This window comes from Nicotiana attenuata, chromosome 3 (genome assembly GCF_001879085.1).
Source record: "Nicotiana attenuata strain UT chromosome 3, NIATTr2, whole genome shotgun sequence".
In the NCBI taxonomy this organism is placed as follows: domain Eukaryota; kingdom Viridiplantae; phylum Streptophyta; class Magnoliopsida; order Solanales; family Solanaceae; genus Nicotiana; species Nicotiana attenuata.
In genome coordinates, this window is record NC_031991.1 from 44,000,307 (window position 1) to 44,015,974 (window position 15,668).

Consider the following 15,668-nt stretch of genomic DNA (forward strand, 5'->3'; position numbering starts at 1 on the left):
TCTTCTTCTTTCTTTTTAGGGTCTATGAAAGAATAGCGTGAAAAAAAAGTTATAATAGGTAGAGATGGATTTTATAAGATGACGCATCATTTCTAGGATGATCGTCTATTTTTTGGAGGAAAAAGAATTTTTTTATATTACAACGGTGAATTTAGTTTGTACTTATCGATAAGGAGAAGGGAGAAGAATATTGAAAACACAGAAAAAGAAAAAGGAAGAAAATGAAGAACAAAAAAATGATACTTATTAGTACAAGGAGCAAGAACTATTTGAAACTGAACACGATAGTATCTGTTTCATGTCTCAACCACCATTTGGACACGTGTTACTCTAATAGCGCTTGGGCATCTTTGTGAACTATTTTTTCTGAGAATATTTTCTTAGAATTAACCTAAGTAGCCGGCCACCCAACGCTTAAACCAAAAAATAAAATTATTATTGTGTATAAAATATATAAAATTTATGTATAATCAGTGTATAGTTTATGTTTATCGGCTAAAAAAATAAATATGAATCCAACAGAATTTGTGTAAAGGTCCCAAATTTGTAAGAAAAGCGAGTAAGAACTATTTTTTGATTTAATATACGCTAATTCCTTTCACAACCTATTTAGATTTTCTTAACCATCTGAATATTAGAAAAAGATTGTTTCATAAATATAATGAGATTTTCTATAATCGCACAACGCGCGGCAAGTTCACTAGTTTAACTATAAAGAGGAACATGATTTATTTGCAGCTTTGAAGAGGTACTTCCCCGATGGAATCGATATTTACTTTGAAAACGTTAGAGGAAAGATGCTTGATGCAGTTCTTCTGAACATGAGAATCCATGGACGAATCGCTGTATGTGGGTTCATCTCGCAATACAACCTGGAGCAGCCTGAAGGCGTGCACAGCTTGTTCTGTCTTATCTCAAAACGAGTCTGTATGCAAGGATTTTTGACTGCTGATTACTTTCCCCTTTACCAAAAATTTATAGAAATGGTTACTCCACACATAAAAGAAGGGAAGGTAACAGATGTTGAAGACATAGTTGAAGGCATTGAAAGTGCACCTGTCAAATTTCCTACTTATTGGCAGCATTCTGTGCGATTACAATAATATCATCAATTGGGAAGGCAATACTTTGGTCCTTTTAAAGTGCTTCAGTATATTTGGGTTGTTGCATTTAAATTTGAACTTTTCGAAGCAGCACGAATTTATCCTATTTCTCGCATCACTACGCTCAAGTGTTGCAATAACCAGCCTAACCAACATAGCGTGCTACTGCAGAACCTTGAGGGCAAGGTTTCAAGGGGGGGGGGGGGNNGGGGGGGGGAGTATTGTTGTGAACAGGAATAATTTAGACAATACTTGTGGGCCAGTTATTTGGATAGAGGTTGGCCAAGCTATTGGGCCAGGGTCTAGACCGCAAAGAAGCCCAAGGACAAAACAACCCAACAAGGGATCCGTTTGGGATTCAGGTGGAGTAGGGAAAGACGTGGCAAAGGTTTAAAAGGAGGTGGCTTACGGTTTCAGGATTTATGCGAATTGTGGTTATGCTTAGGCAAAGTCTGTGCTTCTCACCTCCTCCTCTGATTCTGTCTAATTCCTTGTCCCCTTTCTAATTACCTATGATATTTCTTCAATAGTTTTATAACTCCTTTTGTTTTTTTACATTCCAGAGTTGTAATCTTTCAGTTATTGAGATCCTTATTGTATAAGATACATTAGCGCTGTGTTGTGTAATTCTAATTGTTACATTGAAAGTTATCCACCGAAAAGTTTGATTTGATATTCGTCATTCCTCCATTTTCTTACTTCAACCCTTCTTTGTCCTCTGTGTTCATCTTGTCGTCGAATAAGAAATCTAAATGCAGGATTTGTAAAAATCGAGAGGAGAACGCCATATCTTCTGTTCCTCGGCCGAAATACGCTCGATTTGTAAAGACCTATAGATGTTCGTCTGGGAAAATGCATATAAACAGTCGTTAATTTTTTGGCAGAATTCCGATCGGTGTAATAGTATATTAATTGTAACTGTTAATTATAGGGAAAGGGAAGAGACAAGAGGGTAGCAATTAGAGAAGATTCAAGTGATATTTATTTTTCGATCCTTATCCAATGCAGCCATATTTCGTCTGGGCAGTTACAAAAGTAAATAAAGTAAAGGAGAAAATAAAGGAAGAGGCGAGTATGTTATTAAAATGAGAGGAAAATCTCAAAAATCCGAGAAATTAGATAAATGCATTTTCTAGTTCATAAGAAGTGCCATGTCAGCATTCTTTATCCCTTATATATATATATATATATATATATATATATATATATATATATATATATATATATATATATATATATATATATNNATATGCTAGTTTCTGAACACGTGCATTGCACGTGTATCCCGTATGTATTGTCACAAATGTTGCAGAATAATATACTAAAAATTAATTATAATGAAATTACAAAAATATTGTATATTTTGTGACAAGAGAAGTTAAATATTTGGTATCTACTATTTATTTACGTAGTCGCTTTTCTACCTTTCTATATATATATTTTAGATAATGGCATGTAGCTAGTTTGGGTATTATGAAAATGCAAAAATCTTATATTAATACTATAAAAAGGAAACTCATTATTTTGATTTTTAAGGACAAAATAAGTAATAAGTTGCTATTTTTGGTGAACACTTAGAATCTCAAAATGCATAAATTAATAATCACCATATGTGTATCGCGCCTCCCGAGTAGCATAACACCCCAGTTGTATAAATATGTACATACAAGGAAATTCTAGAAAAAAATATGAAAATCTTGATTGACTTTCGTCTTCTAATCCCCATATTATAATTTTAATATTACTTGTTCACAGGCCAAACTAAATAAATTGCATCCGTTCACACTACATACATACACCACTTATTTAGTACAAAGTTTGTCAGAGGAAAAAACTTATCTTCTACAGAATCAATGCATAGTTATAGAAGCAAATTTAGAAGGTCACACATGTTGCAGTAGCTTTAACTCACTCAACTTCTTGGAAGGTACATCTTTCAGCCCTTTGTAGGTTTTTCTTCTAACAGTATTATATTTCTTTCACTTTAAAAAATAATGAAAAATTAAGCAATTATATAAAATATTTACCAAAGTGGCTAATAAGAGCTACCAACAGAATCTAGGAAATAACCCGCAAAAAGCCATGCATATAACTCACAGTCACAGACACTGTCTTGTTGTAGCAACTTGTCGAAGATAGATTAAGCAATAAAATTCATAAGATATTATACGCAAAGAAACCAACATATATTACGAAAGAAAAAGGACCATGTGATAAATATTGGTTTTTCGCATTTTTTAATACATGTATTGATGAAACAAAAATAGACCAATAAAGACATAAGTTATAAATTACAGTAATTTGGTAAGGAAAAACGGTACAGAAACTTGCACATATCTTAGAGACATTAGGCGAGATGCAATGGAGACTAATGCTTCGCCATCTCGACTTCTCTTTCCAAGGAAATCATCCAAAACCCTCTCTTTGGTTACTGAAGATTTGTGTAGTGTTTTTTTCCCCTGTAAAAATGGACTTAAATAGGAAAATGACAATTAATTAAGCTAAAGAATGTAACATACACTTTAGTAAGAATTTAAGGGGAAATGGAAGAAAGTAATGAGCAAAAAAGGTCTCTCCGACCGTCATTTTATCTCTGAATTTCACCGTGTATAGATATTTAATAAATCATTATGGTCCATATATATATTAAAATATTTTGGTTAACTGAATCAAGTGCTTTAATTACTCAAAGTACTCTTCAAATTCTTTAGATAGAACTGCACGCTTACGACTTTTCATTTTATCATTTGTAATTATTCTATTTATTAGATGGTCAATTTACTATATGGTAGTTTTAAAATATGGTAGAAATAATGTTTGGATGGGGTAATTATGTTGATCTACTTTTGAAGGGTATTTTGTAATCCAACTTTTAACTTTGGGGCTTCCCACCTTTATAATAACTAGTTTCTAAACACGTGCGTTGCACATGAGTCCTATGCAAGTAGTATTCAATGAAATGAAATGCCTCACATCAAGTAGACCTCAGGAGCCTTATTATGCACCACCGGTATCTAGCGCGCCTCCTGCACGGGGTGCTTTCAGAGGTCAGTCCAGCAGACCTGGCCAGAGCCAGTCACAGCCACTACGTCCTCCCAGAGCTTGTTTCGAGTGTGGTGACACCCGCCATGTGGTGAGGGATTGCCCTAGACTTGGGAGGAGTGAGCCTCCATAGACTTCTCAGCTACAACGTGCCCCACAGAGTTCTCAGGCTATGGTTACAGCTCTAGTTTCTACCTCGCCTGCCCAGCCAGCTAGAGGTGAGGTCGGGGAGGTAGAGGTCGCCCTAGAGGGGGAGGCCAGGCCCGATACTATGCCCTTCTTGCCCGTACCGAGGCTGTTGCTTCTGATTCTGTGATCACAAGTATTATACTGGTTTGTCACAGAGATGCATCGGTTCTATTCGATCCAGGCTCCACTTATTCTTATGTGTCTTCTTATTTTGCTCCGCATTTGAGTGTATCTCGGGATTCTTTGAGTTTTCCTGTTTATGTTTCTACTCCTGTGGGAGATTCTCTTGTTGTGGACCCCGTTTATCGGTCGTGTTTGGTTACTCTCCATGGTTTTGAGACCAGAGCCGATTTATTGTTGCTCAACATGGTAGATTTTGATATTATCTTGGGCATGGATTGGTTGTCGCCCCATTATTCTATTCTTGATTGTCACAGCAAAACCCTGACACAGGCTATGCCAGGTATGTCGCGTGTTGAGTGGAGGGGTACCTTAGATCACATTTCCAGTAGAGTTATTTCTTTCCTTAAAGCTCAGCATATGGTTGAGAAGGGGTGTGACGCATATTTAGCCTATGTGAGAGATGCCAGTATTGATACCCCTTCAGTTGATTCAGTTCCAGTAGTACGGGACTTTTTCGATGTGTTTCCAGCTGATCTTCCAGGCATGCCGCCTGATAGAGATATTGATTTTGGCATTGATCTGTTGCTGGTCACTCAGCCCATTTCTATTCCTCCGTATCGTATGGCTCCTCCTGAGTTGAAGGATCAGTTACAGGAATTGCTCGATAAGGGCTTTATTCGACCAAGTGTATCACCTTGGGGTGCTCCTATCTTGTTTGTGAAGAAAAATGATGGTTCTATGCGTATGTGTATTGATTATCGCCAGTTGAACAAGGTTACAGTGAAGAACCGTTATCCTTTGCCTCGTATTGATGATCTGTTTGACCAGCTTTAGGGCGCACGGGTGTTTTCTAAGATTGATTTGCACTCAGGTTACCATCAGTTGAAGATTCGGGAGCCAGATATCCCGAAGACTACTTTCAGGACTCGGTATGGTCATTACGAGTTTCTTGTTATGTCATTTGGGCTGACCAATGCCCCAGCAGCCTTTACGCATTTGATGCACAGTGTATTCCGGCCTTATCTTGACTCATTTGTCATTGTCTTTATTGATGACATTCTGGTGTATTCCCCGAGACGGGAAGATCATGAGCAGCACCTGAGGACTGTGCTTCAGACTCTGAGACAGAAGAAGTTATATGCTAAGTTCTCGAAATGTGAGTTTTGGTTGGATTCCGTGGCATTCTTAGGCCACGTGGTATCGAGTGAGGGTATTCAGGAGTTTTGGTTGGATTCCGTGGCATTCTTAGGCCACGTGGTATCGAGTGAGGGTATTCAGGTGGATTCGAAGAAGGTAGAGGCAGTGCAGAGTTGGCCCAGGCCATCCTCAGCTACAGAGATCCGCAGTTTTCTCGGTTTGGCGGGTTACTACAGTCGTTTTGTGGAGGGGTTTTCATTGATTGCAGCCCCTATGACCAGACTGACCCAGAAGGGTGCTCCGTTCCAGTGGACGGAAGAGTGTGAGGCAAGCTTTTAGAAGCTCAAGACACCTTTGACTACAGCCCCAGTTTTGATATTGCCTATAGGTTCGGGGTCTCACACTGTCTATTATGATGCCTCGAGGATTGGCCTTGGAGCGGTTTTGATGCAGGATGGTAGGGTGATTGCCTACGTGTCCAGACAGTTGAAGTACATGAGAAGAATTATCCGGTTCACGACCTTGAGTTAGCTGCCATTGTTCACGCTCTAAAGATTTGGCGCCACTATCTATACGGTGTGCCTTGTGTGACCATCGGAGCTTGCAACACCTGTTCAAGCAAAAGGATCTAAATTTGCACCAGAGGAGGTGGTTAGAGTTGCTGAAGGACTATGATATTACTATTCTGTACCACCCGGGCAAGGCCAATGTGGTGGCCGATGCTTTGAGTCGCCGGGCAGAGAGTTTAGGGAGTTTGGCTTATCTACCAGCATCAGAAAGGCCTATGGCGATGGATGTTCAGGCCTTAGCTAGCCAGTTTGTGAGATTGGATCTTTCGGAGCCCAGTCGTGTTTTAGCTTGCGTGGTTTCTCGGTGTTCCTTATTTGATCGTATTAGGGAGCGTCAGTATGATGACCCTCATTTGCTTGTCCTCAAGGACAAGGTTCAGCATGGTGATGCCAGAGATGTGACCATTGGCGAGGATGGAGTATTAAGGATGCAGGGTCGGGTCTGTGTACCCAATGTTGATGGGCTTTGCGAGTTGATTCTAGAGGAGGCCCACAGTTCGCGGTATTCCATTCATCCGGGTGCCGCGAAGATGTACCAGGATTAGAGGCAGCACTATTGGTGGAGGCGGATGAAGAAATATATAGTTGGGTTTGTAGCTCGGTGCCTCAACTGTCAGCAGGTGAAGTATGAGCACCAGAGATCGGGTGGGTTGCTTCAGCAGATAGAGATTCCGGGGTGGAAGTGGGAGCGGATCACCATGGACTTTGTAGTTGGGCTTCTGCGGACTTTGAGAAAGTTCGATGCTGTTTGGGTGATTGTGGATCGGCTGACCAAGTCCGCTCACTTTATTCCTGTGTGTACTACTTATTCTTCGGAGCGGTTGGCAAAGATCTATATCCGAGAGATTGTTCGCCTCCATGGTATTCCAGTTTCCATCATTTCGGATAGAGGCACTCAGTTCATGCTGTAAATGCCTAATTTTTGTTCTTTCTTTTACATTGTAGTTTTGAATAATTATTTGGTGTGTATTTGGAGATTTTAGAATTAGACTTTTAGTTTAATTAATAATTAGGGGGTAAGGGATTGGGCTTGTTATTTTAATTGAAATTGAGACAAATTGGCCCAAAACTAGAGGCCCAAAGAGCCCAGATCCGGCCCCAAAAGGGGCTGCCAGGGGAGGGTCCAAACGGCGTAGTTTTGTATCAAAACCACGTCGTTTTGGTTAAGTGACAAAGATCAATATCATCCACCCATCTTGACTTGATCCAACGGTCCTAGTTTGATCTTCAACCTAGGTATTTAAAGCCTAAAACCCCCAAAATTTTCCCCCATTTTCCCCTTTATTTCCTTTCTTCTTCCCCTCTCACCACACTCTCTTCTCTCCGCCCAGCGCCGCCCAGCCGCCGCCCATCGCCGCCGGCCGGAAATTGCCGCCAGTGGCGGCAACCCTCCAATCCACCCCAAAATTTCACCATCTCTTTCCCTCTTCCTCCTCTTTCTACCTATACCACTCATATCCTCCAAATCTCCACCAATCTCCATAGATCTACTAAAATCCGAAACCCTAGCCGCCGCCCACCACCCCAAATTCCGGAAATTTTACAGAACCGGCTTCCTCTTCTCCCCCTCTTTCCACCCCCACTGCCGACATCCCGCCGCTGCCGTTTGGCCGTGTCACTGCCGCCCTCAACCACTGCCTCTCGTTTCTCTTCTCAAACCGGCCTCGAGCAAGGTTGTGTCGTTGATATCATTGAAACCGGACTCGAATTCGCCGGAGTTTTTGGTTTCAAGAATATCAACAATAGAAGCTTGCTCGAAGTCGTACCACTGCCTATCGTCGTTTCCCGGATGCTCGAGTATATGGTAAAATCGTAATACTCGGCCCCGTTATTAATTTTCTATTTTTTTGGGTTTTAGTTAGAATTAGTTTTTGTCTTGTTTCTTTATTTTAATCCATTTCTGATTATGCTTGTGTTGGTTTTTGTTAAATCGCTTCAGCGATAGAATGTGTTCTGTTTGGCTTTAATAGTTAATTTTTGTTTGCTCATGTTGGTTCATAATAAATGTGTTGAAGTTTAATTACATGTTTTAATTCTTGGTTCAATTTGAATCAATAGGGTGATATTGGTGATGTTAAAATCTGAAATTTAGATAGTTTTGTCATAAACTAGGGTACTAGTAGCTTGCGTTTAGTAGGGTGGCTGAAGTGACTCTTTGGCTCCTACCATAGCAGATTTCAGGTTGTCCTTTCACTTTTTGGACAGCCTCTAGCACACAAATTCAGCCTCCTTTTGGACAGATTTTGGGTGAACCAAAATCTGTCCAAAAATTTGGCTTTTCTTTGCCTATTTAAGGGCTGCCTTTTCTTCATTATTAGGGGACTCCATCACACTTCCATAGAGTTTTTAGAATTTCTTTGAACACACAAAAACATAAAAAATTTCAGCAGTTGAACACATGAAGAGTAAGCTGAAATAGTGAGCTTTAGGAGTGAATCTTAGAGTGCAACCTTTTAGAAAAGTATAAGTCCTCTTTAGAGTTCGTTTCTGGGTTTCTTCTCTACGTTTTCGGGCTGTTTTAACACGGATTTGCTGCTGGTTTTCTGTTGTTTTGCTGCTGTTTTTATGCTGCTTTAGTTGCTGAACTACTTTTTATTCTTTTGCTATCCAGGTAATCCTTTAAGACTCGTAATACATGTATTTTCAGCAATGGGAACAACTTGAACATGCTGTACCATTTAAATGTGTTTGATGTGATGAATAGTTTGACAACAAAAGAGTTTGTATGTTATTGTTATGTATCAAGCATGTGATAATGTGAATATAGTCCTTCATAATACTTGAATATTGAGTTGTAAGTTTTTGAATGTGATATGTAAGTCGTTTATGGATTTTTAAGCATATTTTCAAGCTATTATATCCGAGTAACAATGCTAAGTATGCCATGAAGGACTTTAGGTGTATAACACATAGCATGAGTTCGTTTTAGTTGCTGAAATTTCACTGCCAATATATGCTTCTAGGGATGCTGTGATAATATCTTTGTGAATCTGGCCATTTTGCCGGATTTGCAAAAGTGGCTATTTTTGTAAAGTGGGCGTTTATACAATTGTGACTATGTAGTTAATGGTCATGAACACAAACTAAGTAAAGAGCTAAGATTGTATCAACTTTGGGCCTTACTGAATGAAGAATAAAAAGCTGGCCCATTTACCTTTAAACAACAAAATTACCCCTTTTCTTCTATATAGCATTGGGCCAATTGAAATCCATTTCTTGGCCCATTTTAGTAATAAATTCCAGCAGCCCAAAAGCTCTATACAAGCTGGCCCATTTTTCTTTTAACAAGAAGTTTGGCTCATTTCTTTAAAATAGATAAAGTTGGTCCAACATTTATTTGCATAATTTTTCCCAACTATAAAGCTAGAAAATAATAATAATATCAGATTTTTCTACTATTTAAATTAACTCGTTTCCTTTTAATTAATTTAAACGCTAGGCAAATAGTAGGTGCGCTTTAACTTCACGGACTCACTTGTGTAGCGTAACGCTTAACATTTAATAAGTTAATTCATCAATTTCCTATCATATTCAATAGTTTTAATTAGTTTATAAATCTTTTGTCATAATCACGGATTCGCTTGTGTAGCGTGGTAGTGACATTTAATAAATTTTCCAAAAATAAGAGGGTTAATGTTTCCTCCAAGCACAATTGTAGCAATTTTTCAAAAGTAAATAACGTGCTAACAATCGTTTGTCATGACTGCGGATTCGCTTGCGTAGCGCGGTTATGACTAAATCATAAATTTCGTCGATCACACATTCGCTTGCGTAGTGTGGTTATGACATCTTATTATTCAAAAATATTTCTGTAAGTTTTTTAATAATCAAGAGATAAAAGCGGATAGGTAAAACATGAAAATAATATAAATCACAGTTTGCCCAAAATTACTTCAATCCAAGTTTTAAGTCAATAAAGCGACCGTGCTAGAACCACGTGACTCGGGGAATGCCTTATACCTTCTCCCCGGTTAACAGAATTCCTTACCCGAACTTTATTTTTGTGGACCGATAATAATAGAGTCAAACCTTCCTTTGACTAGGGATTCAAATAAAAAGGTGACTTGGAACACCCAAAAAATCAATTCCAAGTGGCGACTCTGTAAACAAAATAATCCCTATTCAAGTTTGTCACTTTAATTGAAAAAACTCTTTAACCCACCCGCAATCCATACCATGCACATATTATCTTTCGGGGGTATAAAAAGGGGTGTGACACACATCATGGTTCTGGAGGGCCGTTCAGCATGAGTTGGGTACTCGGGTAGAGTTGAGCACAGCATTTCACCCTCAGACGGACGGGCAGTCCGAGCGCACTATTCAAATTCTTGAGGATATGCTCCGTGCGTGTGTGATCGAGTTTGGAGGTTCTTGGGATCAGTTCTTGCCATTGGCAAAGTTTGCATACAACAACAGTTATCAGTCCAGCATTCAGATGGCACCGTATGAGGCTTTATATGGTAGGCGGTGTAGATCTCCAGTGGGTTGGTTCAAGCCGGGTGAGGCTAGATTATTGGTCATAGACTTAGTTCAGGATGCTTTGGAGAAGGTTAAGGTGATTCAGGATAGACTCCGTACAGCCCAGTCCAGACAGAAGAGCTATGCGGACCGGAAGGTTCGTGATGTTTCCTATATGGTAGGAGAGCGGGTTCTGCTTCGGGTTTTGCCTATGAAGGGTGTTATGATATTTGGGAAGAAAGGGAAGTTGAGTCCGAGGTTTATTGGCCCTTTTGAGATATTGAGGCGTGTTGGGGAGGTTGTATATGAGCTTGCCTTACCTCCCAGCTTGACAGGAGTTCATCCGATATTTCATGTTTTGATGCTCTGGAGGTATCACGATGATCCGTCGCACGTGTTGGATTTCAGTTCAGTCCAATTGGACAAGGATCTATCCTATGTTGAGGAGCCAGTGGCAATATTGGATAGACAGGTTAGAAAGCTGAGGTCAAAGAACATTGCGTCCGTGAAGGTTCAGTGGCGAGGTCAGCCGGTCGAGGAGGCGACTTGGGAGACCGAGCAGAATATGCGCAGCCGTTTCCCTCATCTTTTTACTACTTTAGGTATGTCTCTATGCTCGTTCGAGGACGAACGAATGCTTAAGTGTAGGAGGATGTGACGACCCGGCCGGTCGTCTTAAGAATTAACAGCCCGATCCCCTATTAATTGCTTCCCTTGTGTTTATTTCTACTATTTTGATTTGCCGGGATGTTCAGTTTTAGGTTTCGGAGAGTTTTGGGACACTTAGTCCTTAAATGAGAGCTTAAGTGTTGGAAAGTTGACCGTAGTCGGAACAGTGTGAAGACAGCCTCGGAATGGAAATCCGATGGTTCCGTTAGCTCCGTTGGGTGATTTCGGTGTTAGGAGCGTGTTCAGATTGTGTTTTGGAGGTCCGTAGCTAATTTAGACTTGAAATGCCGAAAGTTGAATTTTTTGAAGTTTCCGGTTCGATAGTGAGATTTTTGATCCGAGGGTCGGAATGGAATTCCGAAAGTTGGGGTAGCTCCGTAGTGTTTAATGTGATGTGTGCAAAATTTCAGATCATTCGGATGAGGGTTGATAGACTTTTTGATCGAAAGCGTGTTTTTAGAGTTTTTATAATTCTTAGGCTTGAATCCGATGAAAAATAGGTGTTTTGATGTTATTTTGAGCGTTCCGAAGGTTGGAACAAGTTTGAATGATGTTTTAGGATTGGTTGGCAGGTTTGGTTGAGGTCCCGGGGGCCTCGGGTGTGTTTCGGATGCTCAACGGACCATTTTTGAACTTGGAAAAACATCAGATTTTTGATGGTATGTGTTGCAGACTTTCTTCATCGCGATCGCGTGTAGAGGATCGCGATCGCGAAGGCTAAGGCGAGGCAGAGGGAATTTTGCTCTTCGCATTCGCGCGAAGAGGAATGCGAACGCGTAGTTATGGGTAGTTCTTAATCGCGAACGCGTGGGCTAGGTCGCGTTCGCATAGAAGAAATAAGGCGGCAGTGGAATTTAGTGTTTTCCCTACACGGTCGCGTGAAGCCAACCGCGAACGCGTAGGCTTGAGGGAGCCAAAGCATCGCGTTCGCAGACGGGGTTCCGCGTTCGCGTAGGCTAAATCTGAGGCGCGTGGGTTTTGCTCTTCACGCTCGCGACTGGGCTTTCGCGATCGCAATGAATGTATTGCCTGGGCAGATTTTAAAACCCAAAATCGAGGGTTTAAGCCATAATTCATATTTTGGACTTGGGAGCTCGGGAGATTGCGATTTTTGAAGAGATTTTCACCTGGGCGATTTGGGTAAGTAATTCCTACTCGGTTTAGACTAATTTCCATGAATCTACACTTTAATCCATCCTTTAATTTTGAAATTATGGTGGAAATTGGGGGAAAATTCTTAGACCAAGAAATTGAGTTTTGATTGGGGATTTGACATTGTATTGGGATAATTTAGATATGGTTAGACTCGTGAGAGTGTGAGGATTCTGAAAATATAAATTTTACCCAATTTCGAGACGTGGGCCCGAGGGGCGTTTGGTCATTTTACCTAATTTCGCGTTTTAGCTTAGAATTTCTTTGTAGAATCAGTTACTTGAAGTGTTATTTACAGTATAAAATTGAATTGAATAGATTCGGACCATTTGGAGTCGAGTACTTGTGGCAAGAGCGTGGTTTCGGATTGATTATTGAGCCGGTTCGAGGTAAGTGGCTTGTCTAACCTTGTGTGCGGGACTTTCCCCTTAGGATTTGGTATATTTGATATTTGAAATGCCTTGTACGTGAGGTGACGAGTGCGTACTTGAGTTAATTGTTGAAAAATCCGATTTTCTTTAAGTAATTTCAATTGTGTCCCTTTTTCCTGTCTCGTTTTACTTGCATTTTAAACCTACTGTTAGCTTTGAAAAAGCATGTCTAATTTACTTAACTGCTTATTTGCTTAGGCTGCCTTAATTGAACTATGTGAAGCATATTAGATTAAAATTACCTGTTTACTTGGTACAAAATTGAGCTTAATTGAGTATTCTAGTGTTGCTACTGTGTGTTTTACTTTGGGACTACGGGACGGCATCCCGGGAGATCCCCTGTACGTATTTACGAATTGAACTGAGGTGCGGGATACCAAGAGTTGGCACGTATATTGAGGATACCAAGAGATCCTCGAGATACCAAGAGATCCCTAGCATATATTGAGAATACCAAGAGATCCTCGGGATATCGAGAGATTCCCGTCATATATATTGAGGATACTGAGAGATCCCCGGTTATCACCCTTGTTATGCGTAGTATTTCCTTGTGTTTTGTCTTTATCTCTGTTTCAGTAATTAAATTCCTTATTATCCTGTATTAGAGTCGTATTGTAGATTCTAAATTGAACTATTTATCTTATTTTGGTCATTTCTATACTTATTTGATCTCAGTAGGGCCCTGACCTTCCTCGTCACTACTCAACCGAGGTTAGGCTTGGCACTTACTGAGTACCGCTGTGGTGTACTCATGCCCTTTCTGCGCATGTTTTTCATGTGCAGATCCAGGTACCTCTACTCACGCCTATCATTCTTGAGGCGAGGCGATTCTACGAGACTTCGAGGTATATCTGCCGCGTCCACAGACCGAGGAGTCTCTCTCTCTATTCTATCTTGTAGTGTTAGCCCTTCTATCTTTACTGTTGATGTAGACATTCCGGAGTTAGAGCATTTTACTATGTTTCGTAGCTTGTAATTCATGTGTTTCCGGGTTTTGGGAGTATGTATTGGTTATGAGAAGTTAGATATTGTGTATTCCGAGCGGCACCTTTTAAATGCTGTTTTATTTCTCTAATTCTTTCTTAAATAGTTTTATTTCCGCAATTTGGTTTATCTTCCGCAAGTTAGGCTTACCTAGTCATAGAAACTAGGTGTCGTCACGATGGTTCACGGAGGGTGAACCGGGGTCGTGACTTTATACTTAGCTGAGATTTACCTCTTCATCTTCTCTAATTGATTTAATCAAAAAGATTTCAATAACTTTTGGTCAAACAATTTGGCGCCGTCTGTGGGGATTTCTTTAGCTAAGATTCTAGTTTCATCTAGATCCTTGAAAGGGATAATCACCTCTTCCTAGCCTTGCAAAAACCAACAATGGCAGGAAAGGGGGGCGTGTGGGTGTGCACCGCGAGGGATTGAGACTTGGTCCGTCCCGTGAGGTTGTGAGGCCTAATGGCTATTATCTGTGGTTATGTGTTTACTTGTTGTTGAACTTGTTTGCCTTCATGTTAGAGATCATGTTTAGGCTTTATTCATGCTCACATTAATTATACTCAGTCATTGAAATTATTGTACATGTTTACCTCCGTCTCTATTATTTGTTAATATGCTGTGATACTTGATGTGGGTTGTGTCCCATTATTTGTTGATGATGGTGAGGCTAGTGAGGTACATGATTGAGTGATACCGATGGCCTGATTGTGAGGATATTAATACCATAGCGCGTGAGTTGTCCGCGTAGCACGTGAGTTGACCGTGCGGGTCCAGGTATTGATACCATAGCGCGTGAGTTGTCCGCGTAGCACGTGAGTTGACCGTGCGGATCCAGGTATTGATATGATGGCCTGGTTGTGAGAATATTAATACCATAGCGCGTGAGTTGTCCGCGTAGCGCGTGAGTTGACCGTGCGGGTCCAGGTATTGATACCATAGCGCGTGAGTTGTCCGCGTAGCACGTGAGTTGACCGTGCGGATCCAGGAATTGATATGGTAGCACGTGAGTTGTCCGTGCTTAGCGCTTGGGCTTTGGGAGCCCCTCCGGAGTCTGTACACACCCCCAGTGAGCGCAGAGTGTTGAGTGTATTGAGTGTTGAGTGCGAGTGCTGAGTGATGGAATGACATTGTTGTGAGGTTGCATTTACTTTTGCTGTTGCTGCATTTATCTATTAAATTTCTTTGTGGCATTTACTAAGTTATGGAATTTACCTGTTTATTCCTGTTATTTTTAAAATTGTGAAAAATAAATAATTGGACTGTTTTGCTCAGCTCGTCACTACTGCTCAGTTCCTTAGTTATTTCTGTTACTATTGAGGTGGTTGTACTCATACTACACCCTGCACTTTATGTGCAGATCCAGGTGAATTAGAGCGCGGCGATCGTTGAGTTCAGGCCGGTCTTAATTGGAGACTGCAAGGTAGCTGCCAGCGTCCGCAGGACCTTGTTACTCCTTTTATCATTTCTTCTTTGGACAGTTAGACAGTTTATATATCTCAGTTCATAGTTTTAGACGCTCATGACTTAGTGACACCCTGATGTTTGGGACTCGTTTCCGTATTTTATATTATTTATATTTAGAGTTGGTTTAGTTTATCAGGAATTAAATTATTGGAAATGTTTTATTAAATTCTTATAATTAAATTAGTAGTAATATTTTGGGAATAGGCTTGCCTTGTAACACGATAGGCGCCATCACGACCATGGTTAGATTTTGGGTCGTGACAAGTTGGTATCAGAGCCTAGGTTACATCGGTCTCACGAGTCATGAGCGGGTTTAGTAGAGTCTTGCGGATCGGTAC

The 15,668-nt window shown here is 40.5% G+C and overlaps 1 pseudogene; it reads left to right on the forward strand.

The window, feature by feature from the left end:
* Positions 5,202–5,621, forward strand: LOC109224737 (annotated as a pseudogene).